This window comes from Ursus americanus, chromosome X (genome assembly GCF_024610735.1).
Source record: "Ursus americanus isolate L20-20 chromosome X, mUrsAme1.1.p, whole genome shotgun sequence".
NCBI lineage: Eukaryota > Metazoa > Chordata > Mammalia > Carnivora > Ursidae > Ursus > Ursus americanus.
This window is the reverse complement of record NC_142164.1, coordinates 10,067,082-10,084,630: the sequence shown is the minus strand read 5'-3', so window position 1 is coordinate 10,084,630 and position 17,549 is coordinate 10,067,082. Positions and strand designations below refer to the sequence as shown.

At 36.9% G+C, this 17,549-nt stretch overlaps 1 pseudogene; it reads left to right on the top strand.

Moving 5' to 3' along the window:
- The first annotated feature begins 448 nt into the window (after window positions 1–448).
- Window positions 449–15,523, top strand: LOC123796738 (uncharacterized; annotated as a pseudogene).
- The last annotated feature ends 2,026 nt before the right edge of the window (window positions 15,524–17,549 follow it).

Below are 17,549 nucleotides of genomic sequence, written 5' to 3'. Positions count from 1 at the left end.
AAGGGTCAAGTGAGAGATACTCTTCACTCCTTAGCTTGGTGCACGACTTATGTATGTGCAATTCCTGTTTCCTGGGTACCTGTCTCTCTCTATTCTTCTCTTTGCCTGACATTTGTGAATACATTGTACCTATAGAAAAGAGATAAAAAATATATTTCATAAGCATGGTATAATACAGAAATTTTGCCTCCAAATGTAAATCTAAAATCTATTATGATGACTAATTTCAGAATGACATGGTAACCCTACAGGTAAAGTTTGCCATATCTATTCCATCCACCTTACGAAAATTCGAGAGTGTCTACACATGCTAATATATATTTGAGAATGTGTATTTTAAGGAGCAACTAGAACATTCCTGAGCTGTGGTTTCATGAATCTTCAAATATAAGGCTTACTGTTGATTAATATAAATAATACCCCCTGACTTGAATTCATGTGTCAGACGATGAGTGAAAGACTGACAAAGTCAGACCTTAGAGGTCATGTCTGCCTTCCCCCAAATCATGCTTTTTCCAGGAAAGACAACCTGAAGAAACAGTTTTCCTCAATTACTAAGAGAATAGTTTACAGTATATCCAGGAGTTCGGAGATTTCTTGGAAAACCTTCAGGTCCATGGCCTTTGAATATGTTAAAGGTCCCTTACTTCTGTCATCCTGCCCAGGGCCAGACAAACCTCTGTCCTTTGGGAATACACAGCGCTGGTCGACCAGTTAGTCGGGATGTCTGAGCTCCAGTATTGGAATTATTTTTCTCCTCATCCTAGAACCCTGAGTGAGTCCTTTACAATTCCTTGCTTTCATTTCCCCGTGACAGGAAACTGAGGTTGAAGTTAGTGTTACAAAAGAGCCATCTGCTATTTACTAAGTGACGAAATAAAGGTATTAACATTCTGAGGTGCACCCATAACTGAGACCTCAGTGAAAGTTTTCATTAAATCTTAGTTACATTGAAGGTTCAAATTGGACGACAGAGGCAATACAGTGAAGTAGTTACATGCACAGACTCTACGTTCAGGCTACCTGAATTCATATCTCAGTTTCACCACTTCCTAGCTCTGTATTTTACCCTTTCCGGTTGTTCCCTCATCCAGCCAATGTGTGACAAATAGGGTTTTTGTGAGTTGTATGTATATTTAGGTGTGTGTGTGTCTCTGTATGTATGTATATATGTTACGGTAATGTCACCTATTATTTTTTCTGTAAGCAGAAGATGGAATGGAAGGACACAGCTTATAGTCCTAACGCTGAGATTTGATGCCAGGAAGGCCTTAGGTATGTTCTTTCCCCTTTCAGCTCTGTGTATTTTCATCTGGTGGGTTGAACCAGAGGGTGTCTAACTTTATTTCCTCAGGTTGGTTATACTGTCCATTAGACATAAAATTTGTCATTATTTCATATTATTCCATAATATTTCATATACTAAACTATTTAAAAAAACCCTCAAACTCCATTTTGCACTATTTTTTTTTTACCAAAAGGATAAATCATAGGAAAATGTTATTTTGCAGAAAATCATTTCTGCTCCGTGGTTTAACATTGAAAAAGATGCCTGTGTCTGCTGAGATAGGAGTTACCAAAGATCACAGAGTCCGACTGACCTAGTTTTCGCTAAACATTGCAGTGGATTTATAAAGTAAATTTTTGGCTCCTGGCCCTCCACCATCCCTGTATGACGGCTTTTCTGTAGGCTCGCCTTCAATTTCATGAACATATTTCAACTCAGTATTTCTTTCAGTCATTTTCAAAACCACCAGTGGAAATGAAACTGTTTTTTCCCCTTGAGTTGACATCATTTTCTTAATTCCATCTTCAATTTATCTGTGAGAACCACAGTCCCAGTGAAGGAAGAGAAACTAGAATGGGCTATACAGTGGCTCAAAATGCCTCTTCCAGTCTTACTATCTTGAGGGTCTCTGTTCTTTGTGATTTAAAAGGCTCTATGGGTCTCATATTACATATGAAGAAAACCAGTAGAGGAAAGTGACAGGGGGCAAGTTTTACATCAATGTAAAAAAATAACTTTGCAACCGACAGAATTATTTACCAGTTTATTTGGTTCTCTTATGAAGGATATTTTTGAATAGAGAAGTAATGAGATGGAACCAGAAATCACTCTTTTAAGAGGAGACCTTGGTATTAGGTAACTAAGACTATGTACTGCTGTGGCTAGCAAAATCAGTATTTAGAGCATAGGCTTTGGTAAAAGAGAGACATGAGTTCAAATTCTAGATTCACATATTACTAGAGTAGAGCTATATGGCTTTGGGTAAGGCTTAATAATCTCTCCGAGTCTCACCTACCTCCATAACATGGCGATCGTAATTAATAGCTAGCTCATAAAGTCCTTGTGAAAATTAGGTGAGGCAATTATGATTACTACATGGTATTTAGTAAGAGGAAAGAGTTATTTTTGCTTTTTTTATGTTTATTTTTGGTGTTTAAAGAAGATTCAGAGAAAGTGATGTTACATTGTGTATCTTTTTTTTTTTTTTTTTTTTTTTTTTTTTTTTTACTAATAATGACATACTTAGGCATAAACTATGTGGGCCTCTCTATTCCTCAAGTCATTGGTAAAAGTAGCAGAAGGCTCTAAATGATGTCCAATGTTCAACAATTTGCCCTAAAAAGTGTATAGCCTAGCCCAGGTTCTGACAAACGGGTGAGTTATCGCAGCTTGTCTTAAAACTCATTACTGTTTCTGTGAAAATAAAAACTAATAACTGGTGATTTTGCAAAAGCTGCTCTAAATTGAGACTTTTTAAAGTTTGAATAAATGTCCTGAATTATTTTCATGTCAATATCTCTCGTAACTTAAGCCACAGATTTAATGATCATTAAATCAAATTCATTAAGTTTTGGAAAAGGAAAGGGGTTGAAAGCATTTGCATTGGGAGGAGGAAAAGATCATAACCTTCTATATAGTATTTAACATGTATTTACTCAAAACAGTCCAGAAAAATACTTTATTCATAACGGCATAAGAGTCGATCACCACATAAATAATATTTTAGAGGACAATGAAATTAAGGTTCTTTTAATTGGCCAAATCAATGGTGATGATCATGAAAATCATGATAGTGGTGATGACGATGACAGCAGCGGTCTTTTAAAGAGTAACCAAGGGCTTTTCCATGATTTCAGTTAGGGTGCCTGGACCTTTTATCTCAGGGTTTTCTGTTTTTAATGCCCCTGTTATTTTCAAGTATATAATAACCTGGCAAGTGTTCCATAAGTATTTCCCAGTGGAGAAATCTGAGGTGATTTTTCAGTAAGTGTAGTACAGCGTATTATTTGGAGTCCGACAGAACTTAGTTACAATACTGGCCCTGTCACTGTTTCGGTGGGTGTCCTCGGTCAATTTATTTAATCCTTCTGAACTATAGTTTTCTTATCTATAAATGGTGATAAAAATAATCTAGCAGGGTGTTGTGAGGATTAAATGAAATGATACACATAAAGTAATAATTCAATAAAGTAATTAAATGATTTGCGGTACATTTTAAGTATTTAATGAATATTTAGTTTCCTTTCCTTCATTATTTTATATTTCTTCCCCTATACTTGGAGACAGAATAGTGTAAAAAAAGCAGGGGGAGGGGCTCTGGAACCAAATGCATGGGTTCAAATCTTACTTCTCCCATTACTGGAATTTACTAGTCCTGTGACCTTGGGCAAGTTATATTAATATTTTATGCTTTAGTTCATTCAGCTGTAAAATGGAGAAGAATACAAAGACTTTGTGAGAAGGAAATGATAATACACGTAAGAAACTTGAAGAGTGCCTAGAGCATAACAGATTCTCAGTAAATTATGTGCTAATGTTTTAACATTGACTCGGGTTTGTAGTGAAAGAAACACATTTATCTTTTTGAATGTGAAATTACGGCCCAATTAATAGTGAATATGTTGAGTGGTGCATTTCATTGAAGACAATAATTGTGTTATCTTAACATCAACTAGTATTCCTCAAAGATTTTTAAAAAATCATTTACACATTTGTTTAAAATAATAACAACAATGTGTCAGATGACTGTATCTTATGGATAAGTGAAATGAATGATGGCAATGTTATAAAGGACAAGAGGAGGGACTCTAGAATATTCTAAGATGCCTATACTACCTATGAAGCAATATAGCATTGTTTGAAAGTGGGCCAAGACTAGTTGTAAATGTGTATTTCAAACTCTAGGAAAATAATAAAAAACTTAAAACAAGAAGTAAAATTGACATTCTAAGAAGGAAGAAAAATGGAATCATATAAAATGCTCAATTAAAACCAGAGAAGGGAGAAAAATAGGGAAAGACCAAAAAAAAAAAAAAAAGAAAAGAAAAGAAACAAAGAACAATGGCAACAAATAGAAAACAATTACTAGTATGATAGATATCAATCCACCCATATTGGCAATCATGTTAAATGTAAATGGTTACATACACCAGATAAGAGACAGAGACCACCAGAGTTGATCAAAACCAAGACCCAACTATATGTTGTCTACAAGAAATCCATGGTATATGTAAAAATACAGCTACATTAAAAGTAAAGAGATGGAGAGTTATACCAAAAATCAAGAGAAAGCAGGAGTAACTATATTAATTTGAGATAAGTCAGACTCCATAACAATGAAAAGTATCACAAGTAAAGAGGGGCATTAACATAATGATTAAAGTGTCAATTCTCTAAGAAGACAACATAACACAACGAAGACATAACTCTATGACATTAAAATCCTTAACATGTATGCATCTAACATAACAGAATCAAAACATTTGTACCAAAATCCAACAGAAATTCAAGGACAAATAGACATATCCAGTATCACACTCAGAAATTTCAATACTACTGTATTATTAACATATCCAGCAGGTAGAGAATCAGTAAGGATATAGTTGAACTGAACTGGATCTAACTGACATTTATAGAAATCTTCATCCAACAATAGCAGAATACACATTCTTCTGAAGCTAACATGGAACATTCACCATGATAAACCAAATTCTGACTGTAAAAAAATACCTTAAGCAATTTAAAAGAATGTAAACCACACAAAGCATGTTCTCAGATCAGAAATGAATTAAAATTACAGGACATTCTGAAAAAGTTTAAATGACAGAAACAATAAAAAAAATCATTGGTTACCAGGATTTCTAGGGGAGAGAGCAAGGGAGAGCTTAGTTGGAGCAGAGGGTATTTTTAGGGTGGTGAACTAATTCTCAATAACCCTGTAGGGGTGGATGTATGACATTATGCACTTGTCAAAACTCATGGAAAGGGACAACACGAACAATGAAAACTAATGTAAACTATGGATTTTAGTTAAAAATGATGTTATCGATATTGGTTAGCCAACTGTAACAAATGTAGGGCACTACTAGAAGAGGGTCACAGGGAAAACTGCTGGCAAGAGGACTCCCCCCTGTACTCTCTCTTCAAGCTTTCTCTAAACTTACCACTGCTCTAAAAAATAAAGTCTACTAATAAAAATAATCACTTATACACAGTATAATTCCTTTAGAGATGATTGACTGAGAGATATCAGTGGGAAGTTCATGGAAAAGAGGCATGATTATTATTCATCACCTTTCTAGGCCAGGAAAGATTTTTCTCTAGTGCTTTGCCACAATCCCAGTGATGTTTGAATAGAAATGGCTAGACCTTTCATTTTAATAACTGTTTATACAGCATTTATTGCTTTAACCCTTAAGGATGAAAGAAAAATGCTAACGAAATATACAACCAAACCAAACAAAGGTAGTGTTGTGATTTGGGAGGACATAAGGAGCATGAGTAAAGAAATGGACAGGAGTCTGACCATGGCAAGTAAACAAACATAAGGATACCAGCTTTGCCAAAAATTAAACACACACATGCATGCACACACACAGAGAAGTCCAAATATTATTTTATCTCCTGACATTTGAAATTTTTTCAATACCTACAAAATTATATACTTGTATGTTCACATATAATTTTCTTTAATCCATGAAATACTTTGCAAAAATAAGGAACTTTCATGGCAGTATCAGAAACCCAAAGAACTACAGCCACATTAAAGTATATATTTTAGCTTCGTGAAGATATAATTCATATCTTCATGAATTTAAAGTGTACAATTCAATGGTTTCTAAAATACCCATGTCTTTTCTACAGCATGGGACTGTACAAAAGGTTTTCTTGTTAATGAATAGAGTTGGCCAGCACACATATTTGCAACTGGTTTAGGATGATCCAAGGAATCTCAAGGTATTCACTTGCCTTAAGGAATTCCTGGACTAGTGTCGCTGCCAGGCACCTGACAGAGGCAAACCCAAATCTTCCCTAGAGCAAGGTACTTCTACCCTGGATCTCAAGGACTTCATTGCTTTTTTTTTTTTTTTTTTCCTGCTTTAAAAATTACTGCAAATTCAGTGGCCTAAAAGACAGATTTATCTTAAAGTTCTACAGATTAGATGAGATTAGAAGAAGCTTTAGATTAGGGTCTATATAGCAGAAGTCCAACCCTGTGTCTCCCTAAGTCAAAAGTCATTGACTTGCCTTTTCTAGGTGCTAGAGGCTACCTGCATTTCTTGGTTCACACAACTTTGAAGTCCCCAGTGTTGCATCTCCTAGGCCATTCTTCTTCACACTCTCATCTCCTTCTCAATATTTTCTTCTGCCTCCCTCTTCCACTTTTAGAGACCTTTGTGGTTACACTGGGCCTACCTGATTCAGAGTAATACCTCTATTTTAAATCCGGCTGATTAGCAACTTTAATTCCATTTTTAATCTTAATTTCCCACTGTCATGTAACCTAACACATCCACAGGCTCCAAAGATTAGGACGTGGACATATTTGTGGATGGGCATTATTTTGCTTGTAACATTCTCCATACTGACAATTTTTTTGGTGCCAATAGCATTACACAGTCAAGAATAACCTAACATCTAGGGTGCTCTGAACAAGAAGAAACATAAATAAACACAGGTAGTAGAAATGGAGTAAAGAAAAAAAAAACTTCCTATGTTGGAGTGGTCAGAGATGATAAAACAACTGATTATTACAAGATGTGACTTGTAAGTATGAAACTGCCTGGAAATAGGAAACCATAAACAGATCTAGCAAACTTACCATGGAAACAGACTTCTAGAAATGAAGTATATAATAAATATAAAACAATGTATATTTCTTCTTTTAATAAAAGCAGATCAGGTAGTTCAGACCAGCAATAATGCTGAGCACAACTAGAGGGTCTGGACAACATTTTTATAGGATAGCTTTAAGGGACTGCAGAACTAATAGGACATTGAGGAATTACGGGGTCAATATTCAGGAGGACACAAATCCAGAGAAGAGATCATAGGACTTAAGGTGTCCTCCACCCAAGGGCATCCACCTACTCTGGAAGATGCTACCAAGAGGCTACAAAGCCTGGCATTCAAGACCATCAGAGTGTGATCTTAGCTGAAAGTTAAGCTTATCTCCCTTTACTCTCATAGTACAGTGCCCAGCGCTTAGGCATTCATGGGATAACTGTTAAACTGAATGGTGGTTATACTTTGTGCCTCAGGTTTTACGTGTTATTAGTTCTGCATCCAAGCACATTAACTACTTATACTAAAACTCTCTTGAAATAAGAAGCAGGCAATGATAAGATGAAGATCACCAATTCAACTTCCAACATTTTGATAATGGTTGTGATCTAGAACCTTGTTATTAAAATTGCAACACAGAACTCACCAAATCATCAGCCATTTTATGCAACTTGTATGAGCTGTTGTCTCTATGTTGCTTCCCGTCTATTAAGGCCATCCTGCTTAGAAGCTATGTGTAATCATTTGCTCTGATAAGGATCTATTCATTATCTGCTTCAGTGAAGGGCGGGTCATAATGACCAGAGGAGTTCAGAAGCTTGAGGAGTTTATAGACAGCCAAGCTCAAGCATGAGTGAAATTAAACAAAATAATAACTATTTGATTAGGATGCTGATTCACTGTTGATAAAATTTTGATTATTGTTGTGTTTTATAAAACTAAAATAATACTATATGGGAAAACATTTTAGTTGATTGTTTTCATGGTATTTGCTTGAATATGACTAATATCTTGATATTATAATTGAGAAAATTATATTTTCAATAACACATTTTAATTTAATCTACTTCTGATACTAATTATTATAATAGATAAATGAAGGACTAAAAAATAATTCAACATCATATTACCAAATTGAAAAGAAAAATAGTACAAGGGATTTTTTCCCCTCTTGCTTCCAGCATTAATCAAATTTCAATTAGAAAATCTTCAATAACTCCTAAACTCGGTTGATTATTAATTTTTTTGTCTTTTTGAAGATAATGAAATATTTGTTTCTTGCTTTGGGTTTAAAACAATTTGAAATTTGAAGATTTTGCTCTAAAACAGATTTCAAAAAGGAAATGCAGCTGTCTTCATAAATAAACTGATTATTTTAATAATTGTTATGACTGATCTTTTCCTGGAGTGAATGTATTTTAAATTCCTTATTTTCCTAACAGATCCATTTGGTGCTGCATGGTTTCCAGTTATGATCAGCTTGATATATTTTTTAAACCTGAAAGAGAGTTGCACATTTGAATATATTTTCTATTCCAAGTGATTATTTATGAGAAGTAGCATAGTCCATATTATCCAAAGGTGGTCTTTCTAGAACCAATACCTTTTATGTTTGAAAAGTAAAATGAAAAAGTCTCAGTTAATATGAAGATAGTCAGAATCTCTGGATAACTATTGAAGACTACGCAGCTGACCTGCATTCCTTCAGAAAAATCCAAATGCTTCATCTTTTTTAGTAGGGTTGATCCATTCTTTCCCTGCCCCCTGCAAGATCCCCTTCATTTTTGTTTCCTCTTCATTCAATGAGTCAAATCCTGTGCCAAATTCAGAACCTACAAAGCTGGTTATGTCATGATCTCTGTTCTCATGGGGCTCATGAACTGGTAAAGCATTCAATCTTGGCTACACATTAAAATTATCTGCAGCATTTTTATAAAGATCTCAATGTAAAGATCACACTCCAGAACCATCAAATCAGACTATTAAGGGAGGAGGTACCCAGGCATCAGTATTTTTTAAAGCATCCAGGTCCCTCCAAACTATTGTCAAAGTTGAGTAACACTGGTTAGATCAATGATCCCCACATTTTAGAGACATGCCTGTATCAACTACAGGGCTGGCCAGAGCATAGATTAGTGGGAAACAGTCTGGAATTTCAATTCAGTGGGTCTGTGGGTGGCATCAGAAATTCATATTTTTAACAATTACCAAAGGATAGATCAATGGTTCTCAATCCTAAATGAACATTACAATGACCTGAGATGCTAAAAAACAAAACAACAGAAACAACAATAAAACACAGCACTGCCTATGCCCCACCCACAGAGGTCTGGCGTCACTGGTCTGAGACAGAGCCCCAGCGTTAGTTTTTACAGGTTCTCTAGCTGAGTTTCATGTCCCTCTAGGTTTGAGAACCAGTGATTTTTTGGAATGAAAAGATCTCAAGCCCTGAACATACTGAGATAGAGGACAGAGACATTTGTATGCACAGAAAAAGATGTAATGGAGTATAATGCAGGAAATGGTGCTATGCTCAAAGACAGTACATTGGAAAAGTCTCCCCTAAAAGTGGAGATACTTTAAATTAATCTTGATGAAGTTAGTCAGATGGATGCGTATTCTAGGTCCATTTGTCAATTCACCAAAAACCATTTAGCCAAATTATCTCAGGTGTCCCTTTAGCTATCCTAAATAAAAATTTCATCTAAGGACTTATTTTTGTTTTTATAATAGTTATTAATCTGCCTTATATCATTGAATAGGTAGTTGCATAGATTTATATCCTGTGCAGTTTTTTTCCCGAGTCATTTTTAAAAATTAAGTGTATATATATATATATATACACATAAGGAAAATGGCTGCCGAGAGCGCCTGGGTGGCTCAGTCAGTTAAGCGTCTGCCTTCGGCTCAGGGCATGGTCCCCGGGTGCTGGGAGCGAGCCCTGCACTGGGCTCCCTGCTCAGTGGGGAGCCTGCTTCTCCCTCTCCCATTCCTCCTGCTTGTGCTCTCTCTGTCTGTCAAACAAATAAATAAATAAAATCTTAAAAAAAAAAAGAGAAAGAAGAAAGAAAGAAAGAAAGAAAGAAAGAAAGAAAGAAAGAAAGAAAGAAAGAAGAAAGAAAGAGAGAAAGAAAATGGCTGGTGCCTGGGTGGCTCAGCCGTTAAGCGTCTGCCTTCAGCTCAGGTCATGATCCCAGGGTCCTGGGATCGAGCCCCACATCTGGCTCCCTGCTAGGCAGGAAGCCTGCTTCTCCCTCTCACACTCCCCTTGCTTGTGTTCCCTCTCTCGCTGTCTCTCTCTGTCAAATAAATAAATAAAATCTAGAAAGAAAGAAAGAAAGAAAGAAAGAAAGAAAGAAAGAAAGAAAGAAAGAAAGAAAGAAAGAAAATGGCTGCCTAAATGCATAGCTTTACTGCCATTTTCTCTGGACTTTGATCTGATTATCTTTCCAGGAGCAGCTCCTGGATTGAGTAAGCAGGTGATGCAAACAAGGCCTCGGTCTCTGCTGGGCCCAAATGCAGAGGGGCTGAGGAGAACATTGTGACCCTCGTTTACATGCATTTTTAGGAAATGTAAAACTGTAGTGATATAGGCAGTCTGTCCTTTGCTATCTTGTCTGCCGCTCCCGTGCGGCAGATGCAATAAACTTCTCTTTTGTTAAAAAACAAAAACAAAAATGAAACTATAGTGATATAAAGCCGTTTGTTGGTTGCCTGGAGTCAAGGGTAGGTGTGGGGATTCATCCCAAAGGTGCAGGAGGGAACTTTTGAGGACGAGGGACTATTCTAAAACTGGGTTGTTTTGGCGCTGTAACCTGCATAGACTTAACAAAACTCATCTAACTATAAACTTAAAAGGGTTCAATGATAATTGTTAGTAAGTTATGCCTCAGAAAAGGTATAAAAATGATCATTTATGGAAACTGACAAGCTGAGTTTTAAACTGATATGAATGTACAAATGTCCAATAATAGTTAATGCAATCTTGAAGAAAAAACAAAAAACAATAATAAAAAGAAAAACAAATAAAAATGGAAGGGCTTACAGTATCAGGTATCAATAATAGGTACAATAATGACGTAGTAATTAAGATAGGGTGCTGTTACTTTGAGGATAGGCAAATAGACCAATGGAATAGCAGAGAGAATATAGAAACAGACTCACATACACAATCAACCAATTTATGAGGAAGGTGTCACTGCAGTATGATGGAGAAAAGATTATCTTTCAATGAATACTGGATACCCTTGCAGGGGCAAGGGATATACACACACATACACATACACATATACACACTCTGACTTTACATCATACGCCATAGTCAGTTTTGATCGATTGCAGAACTAAATGAGAAAAAGGCATAACTAATCCATGGCATTACAAGTCTGAGCAGTAGTTTTCCATGAGGGGAAGGCACCTGGGATGCTGAACAATTTATTGTTCTTATTTTTTCATCTAACATCTGGTTAAACAGATGTGTTCAATATGTGAACGCTCATTTAGCTGCACCATACTTAATAAGTTCGCATTTGTGTATATCTTTAAACCTTAATAATAAAATAAGACGGGGTGCCTGGGTGGCTTAGTTGGTTAAGCCTCTGACTCTTTTTTTCTTTTTTTAAAGATTTTATTTATTTATTTGAGAGAGAGAGAGACAGCCAGCGAGAGAGGGAACACAAGCAGGGGGAGTGGGAGAGGAAGAAGCAGGCTCCTAGCGGAGGAGCCTGATGTGGGGTCGATCCCATAACGCCGGGATCACATCCTGAGCCAAAGGCAGACACTTAACTGCTGTGCCACCCAGGCGCCCCAAGCCTCTGACTCTTAATCTCAGCTCAGGTCTTGATCTCAGGTGAGTGCAAGCCCCAGGTTGGGCTCCATGCTGGGCGTGGAGCCTACTTAAAAAGTAATAAATAAAATAAAATAAAATAGGACAAAGATACAGAGATTAAAAATAAAGAGATGAACAAAATTAATAATAGACACATATGAAAACTCTTATCAAAGCATAAATTTAAGTACAATAAAAAATTAAAGCCACATCAAGCAATAATAAAATATGCAGCTTACACGAAAGCTCTGGCAATCAAAATATATATGTAGCAAATCACATAGAAGTAAAATAAAGCATGAGGCGCCTGGCTGGCTCAGTCAGGAGAGCCTTGCGACTCTTATCTTGGGCTCGTGAGTTCGAGCCCCACATTGGGTTAGAGATTACTTAAATGAATAGATAGATGAACCTTAAAAAAAAAAGTTAAATAAAGCAAAAACTATTACAAATGCCAGAAGAATTTGAAAACAGGGCAGTTTTTACTTGAACACTGGAATACATTGGAATACAGTTCTTCCATAAACAAAGAGATCTATCAGATGAGAATATGGAATCACATGGGGTGGTTAATTAACATACATTAATAATATACATTATATGTATGCATATATATGCATAATGTGTGCATATATTAATGTATACATGATCACGTAACTTGTTTCATATGAGAAAAATAATATATATTTGTGTATGTCTATGAATATTTACAAAAAATAATATTTAGCAACAACAGAAACCTTAACAAAGATTTAAAAATCTTTTTCATGTCATATTCTCTGATGAGAACCCAATGAAATTTGAAATAAAGAAGTAAAAAAGTCAAGTTGAAAAAAATGCTTAATACTTAAATTAAGACTTACTAAAACGGTCTTGGCTCAAAGAGTAAAACAGTACTGAATTTGTAAAATTTCTTGAAGGGAACAAGTTGTAGAACTTTTCATACCATTATGTGATCCAGCTAAATCTATACTAACTGAAAAATTATCATTGTCATTTTTAAAGAAGACAGGATTAATGAAGGAGTACAAATTTAGGAGAAAATCTAAATATGTTCCTCATCCCTTTCAAAGCTTCCGTGTTGTCTTGTTTAAAGAAACACTCCCAAACCTAAGTCTCTCTTTAATATTTTTATATTTCTCCTGATTTTTAATCCTTATGTCCATTTGAATTTATTTTGTAAGGTGTGAAGTAGGGATCCTCTCTCATTTTTATCTAAGGTGATACAGAGTTGACATAGTTGTCATTTAATAAAAATAATCTTATCCTACTGAATTGACATACAATTTAAATTTCATATTAAATTCCCAATTAGCACTGGGATATTTCTGTACTTCACAGTTGAAAGGATCTGAAAGATGCAGGGTTGGGGATTCCCACGACCACCCCACTCAAGTCACCTATCTGGACTGTGTAGAATACAGATGAGTCTTGGAGAATGACAGTGGATTATCACAAGCTTAACCAGGTGTTGACTCCAATTACAACCACTATACCAGATGTGATTTCATTGCTTGAGCAAATTAACACATCCCCTGGTACTTGGTATGCGGCTATTGATTTGGCAAACGCCTTTTTCTCCATCCCTGTCAATAAGAACCCCCCAAAGCGGTTTGCTAACAATACACCTTTACTGTCCTACCTCAGGGACACATCAACTCTCCAGTGCTATATTATAATTTAATTTGCAGGAATTTTGATCACCTTCTTCTTCTACAATATGTCACACTATTCTGTTATATTGATGACATTATGCTGATTGGACCTAGGGAGCAAGAGACTACTCCAGATTTATTGGTAAGATGTTTATATGTCAGAGAGTGGAAAATATATCCAACATAAGTTCAGAGGCCTTTTATCCCAGTGAAATTTCTAGGGGTCCATGTCAAGCTATCTCTTCTAAGAAGTTGTTGCACTTGGCCTTTCCTACACCCAAAAAAGAGGCACAGTGCCTAGTGGATTTTGGAGACAACATATTCCTCATTTGGATGTGTTAATCCAGCCCATTTACCAAGTGACCCAAAAAGGTACTAGTTTTGAATGGGGCCTAGAACAAAAGGAGGCTCTGTAATAGGTCTGAGCTGCTGGGCAAGTTACTCTGCCCCTTGGGCTATGTGATCCAGCATATCCAATGGTGCTTGGGTATCCATGGCAGATCGGGATGCGGTTTGCAGCCTTTGGCAGGCCCTCAGAGGTAAATCTGCAGGCCCTTAGGATATTGAGCAAAGCCTTACCATCCTCTATAGAAAACCATTCCACTGTTGAGAAACAGTTCTTGGCCTACTATTGGGCCTTAGTAGACACCGAATGCTTAACAATATACCTCCAAGTTACCATGCAACCTGAGCTGCCCATCATGAACTGAGTGTTATCTGACCCACTAAGCCATAAAGTCAGGTATGAACAGTAGCATTCCATCAGCAAATGAAATTGGTATATATGTGACTGGGCTCACGAAACCCCTGAAGGTACAAGTAAGTTGCACAATGTGGCCCAAATGGCCATGGTCCCTACTGTTATTATACTACCTTCCCTCTCTTAGCCTACACCTATGGACTCATGGGAAGTTCCCTACAATCGCTTGACAGAAGAAGGGAACACTTGAGCCTGGTTTCTAGATGGTTCTGCATGATATGCAAGCAACACCTGGAAGTGGACAGATACAGCACTATAGTAATTTCAGGGACATCCTTGAAGAAAGTAGTGACAGGAAATCTACCCAGTGGGCAGAACTCTTGGCCTGCAAAGAGAAATGGCCAGATGCATGATTTTCTATGGATTCATGATCTATGGCCAAGCATTTGGCTGGATGGTCAGGAACTTAGAATGAACATGAATGAAAAACTGGTGACAAGCAAATCTGGGGAAGAGGTATATGGACCTCTCTGAATGGCGGAGGGGTTGATGTGAAGATACTTGTGTTCTTTGTGAAAAACTCACCAAAGGGTGACCTCAGCAGGGGAGAATTTTAATAATCAAGTGAATAGGATGACCTGGTTTTGGGATACTAGTCAGTTTCTTTCCCCAGCCATACCCATCATCATCCAATGGGCTCATGAACAAAATGGCTACATTCGTGGGGATGGAGGTTTCACACGAGCTCAGCAGCATGCACTTGCACTCACCACAGCAGAGTGCCCATTCTGCCAGCAAGAGATCAACACCGAGTCCCTGATATGGCACTGTTCCCCAGGACGATCAGCCATCTACTGGTGGCAGCTTGTTTGCAACAAACCACTTCCATCGTGGAAGAGGCAGCATTTTGTTCTCTGCATATGGATTTGCCTTCCAGGCATGCAATGCTTCTACCAAAACTACCTCACAGAATGTTTTATCCACTGTCATGGTATTCTACACAGCATTGCTGCAGACCAAGGAACTCAGCAGAAAATGAAGTGCAGCAATGGGCCCATGCTCATGGAATTCACCGGTCTTACCATGTTCCCCCCCATTCTGAAGCAGTTGGCTTGATAAAATGATGGAATGGCCTTTTGAAGACTGAGTTACAATACCAGTTCGGTGGCAATACCTTGCATGGCTGGGACAAGGTTCTGCAGAAGCCTGTATATACTCTGAATCAACATGCAATATATGATGCTGTTATTCGCATTGATAGGATTCACTAAGGAATTAAGGGGTGGAAATGGCAGTGGTACCACTATTATCTTTAGCAAATCACTAGTAAAATTTTTGCTTCCTGTTCCCATGACCTTATGGTCTACTCGTCTAGAGATCTTGGCTCCAAAGGGAGTAATGCTTCCATAAGGAGTCACAACAATGATTTCATTGACTTGGAACTTAAGACTGCTGCCGGGCAACTGTGGACTCCCTGTGTCTTTGAATCAACAGGCAATGGGAGTTCCTGTGCTGGCTGGAATAACTGATCTTGTTTCCCAAAAGGAAATTGGACTACAACTTCACAATGGAGACAAGGAAGACCATGTCTGGAATACACAAGGTTATTTAGGGCATCTCTCAGAATTACCATGCCCTGGGATTAGTCAACAGATAACTACAATCACATAATCCTGGCAAAACTATTAATGGCAGAGACCCTTCAGGAATAAAGATTTGGATCACTCCACCAGGCAAAGATCCACAACCAGCTGAGGTGTTTGCTGAAGTAAAGGCAATATGGAATGGGTAGTGGATGAAGGTAGTTATAAATACCAGCTATGACAAATTACCACTTACAGAAATGAGGACTGTAATTGTCATGAGTATTTCCCCCTTATTTTGTCATGAACGTTTGTGTGTGTTTATATATCTATATATCAATATCTATATGTCAAATCTTTCTTTTCCTCCCTCTCTTCTTTACTTTTAATATAACATTAGGTGTATTGACTTTATATTATAACAATTAAGTATTATTAATTTTTCATCATACTACCTAAGTTATGGGATATCAAGAAGAGTAAACATAAAAGACTTTACATCCTCTTCTAGAGAAAGCGTAGTGCATTTTCAGTAGTACACAAGAAAGTTGTTTGGTGGAATTATGACCTCATCAGTGCTTTCAGGCTAGTATGGTTTAAGGAGATGTGTTTGGGTACCAAGTTGACAAGGAGTGGATTTGTGATGGGTAATTTTACCCGTAAAATTGACTGGACCATGGGGTGCCCAGATATGTGGTCAAAAATTATTTTAGGTGTATTGGTGAGGGTGTTTTTGCATAAGGTTAACTTTCAACTGGCAGGCTGAGTAAAGGCAGATTGCCCTCCCTAATGTGGGTGGCCCTCATCCAGTCAATTGAAAGCCTGAGTAGAATAAAAAGGCTCACCCTTCCTCACGGAAGGGGCAACTACTACTGCCGGACTGCCTTGAGCTGGAACATGGGTCTTTTTTCCCAGTCTTCAGACTCAAACTAAAAGAGACCTTCTTGCATCTCCAGTCTGCTGGCTTTTAGTCTAGAACATCCTTCAGCTCTCCTTGGGCTCAGGCCTTCAGATTTACACTGAAACTACGCCATCAGCTCTCCTGAATCTCCAGTTGGCTGACTGCAGATCTTAGGACTTTTCAGCTTTCATAATTATATGAGCCAATTTCTTACAATAAATCTTAATCTCTCTCTGTAGATAGAGAGATTTACATGCACACATATATAATATATACACACTTATGCATATAGATACATAATAGATACATACATATGCACGTAGATGTGTATATATACATAGTCCCCATTGGTTCTGTTTCTCTGGACAATACTGACTGATACAATCGGGAAATAAAATAATTTATTACATCGATAACACATCATTGCAAAAATATAAGATATATTTCAGCAGACACTCTCATAAAGTATCTAAATAAAGTATAAATAAACCTATTAAAAGAATAAAGGTAAGTCACCAAAAAAAAAAAAATACTGTCATCCTGAAATGTAAAATTCAGTTCCATTAAGATCGAAAACATGACAGAAATCCCTGCTGAGAATATTATAATTTGACATTATTTTGGAGATTCTAGAGGGAATGCAATAATAGCTCAAATAAGAAAGGACTGTTATAAATATTGATGACTGAGAGATGAAATTCTCTCCGTCTCTTTCCCTTCTTTGTAAAAGGATTCTATATCTAGAACTACCCACCCAACTAAAATACTCTTTTTTAAGTGCCTAATTTAGATTTTTAAAAACCTACATTGTTC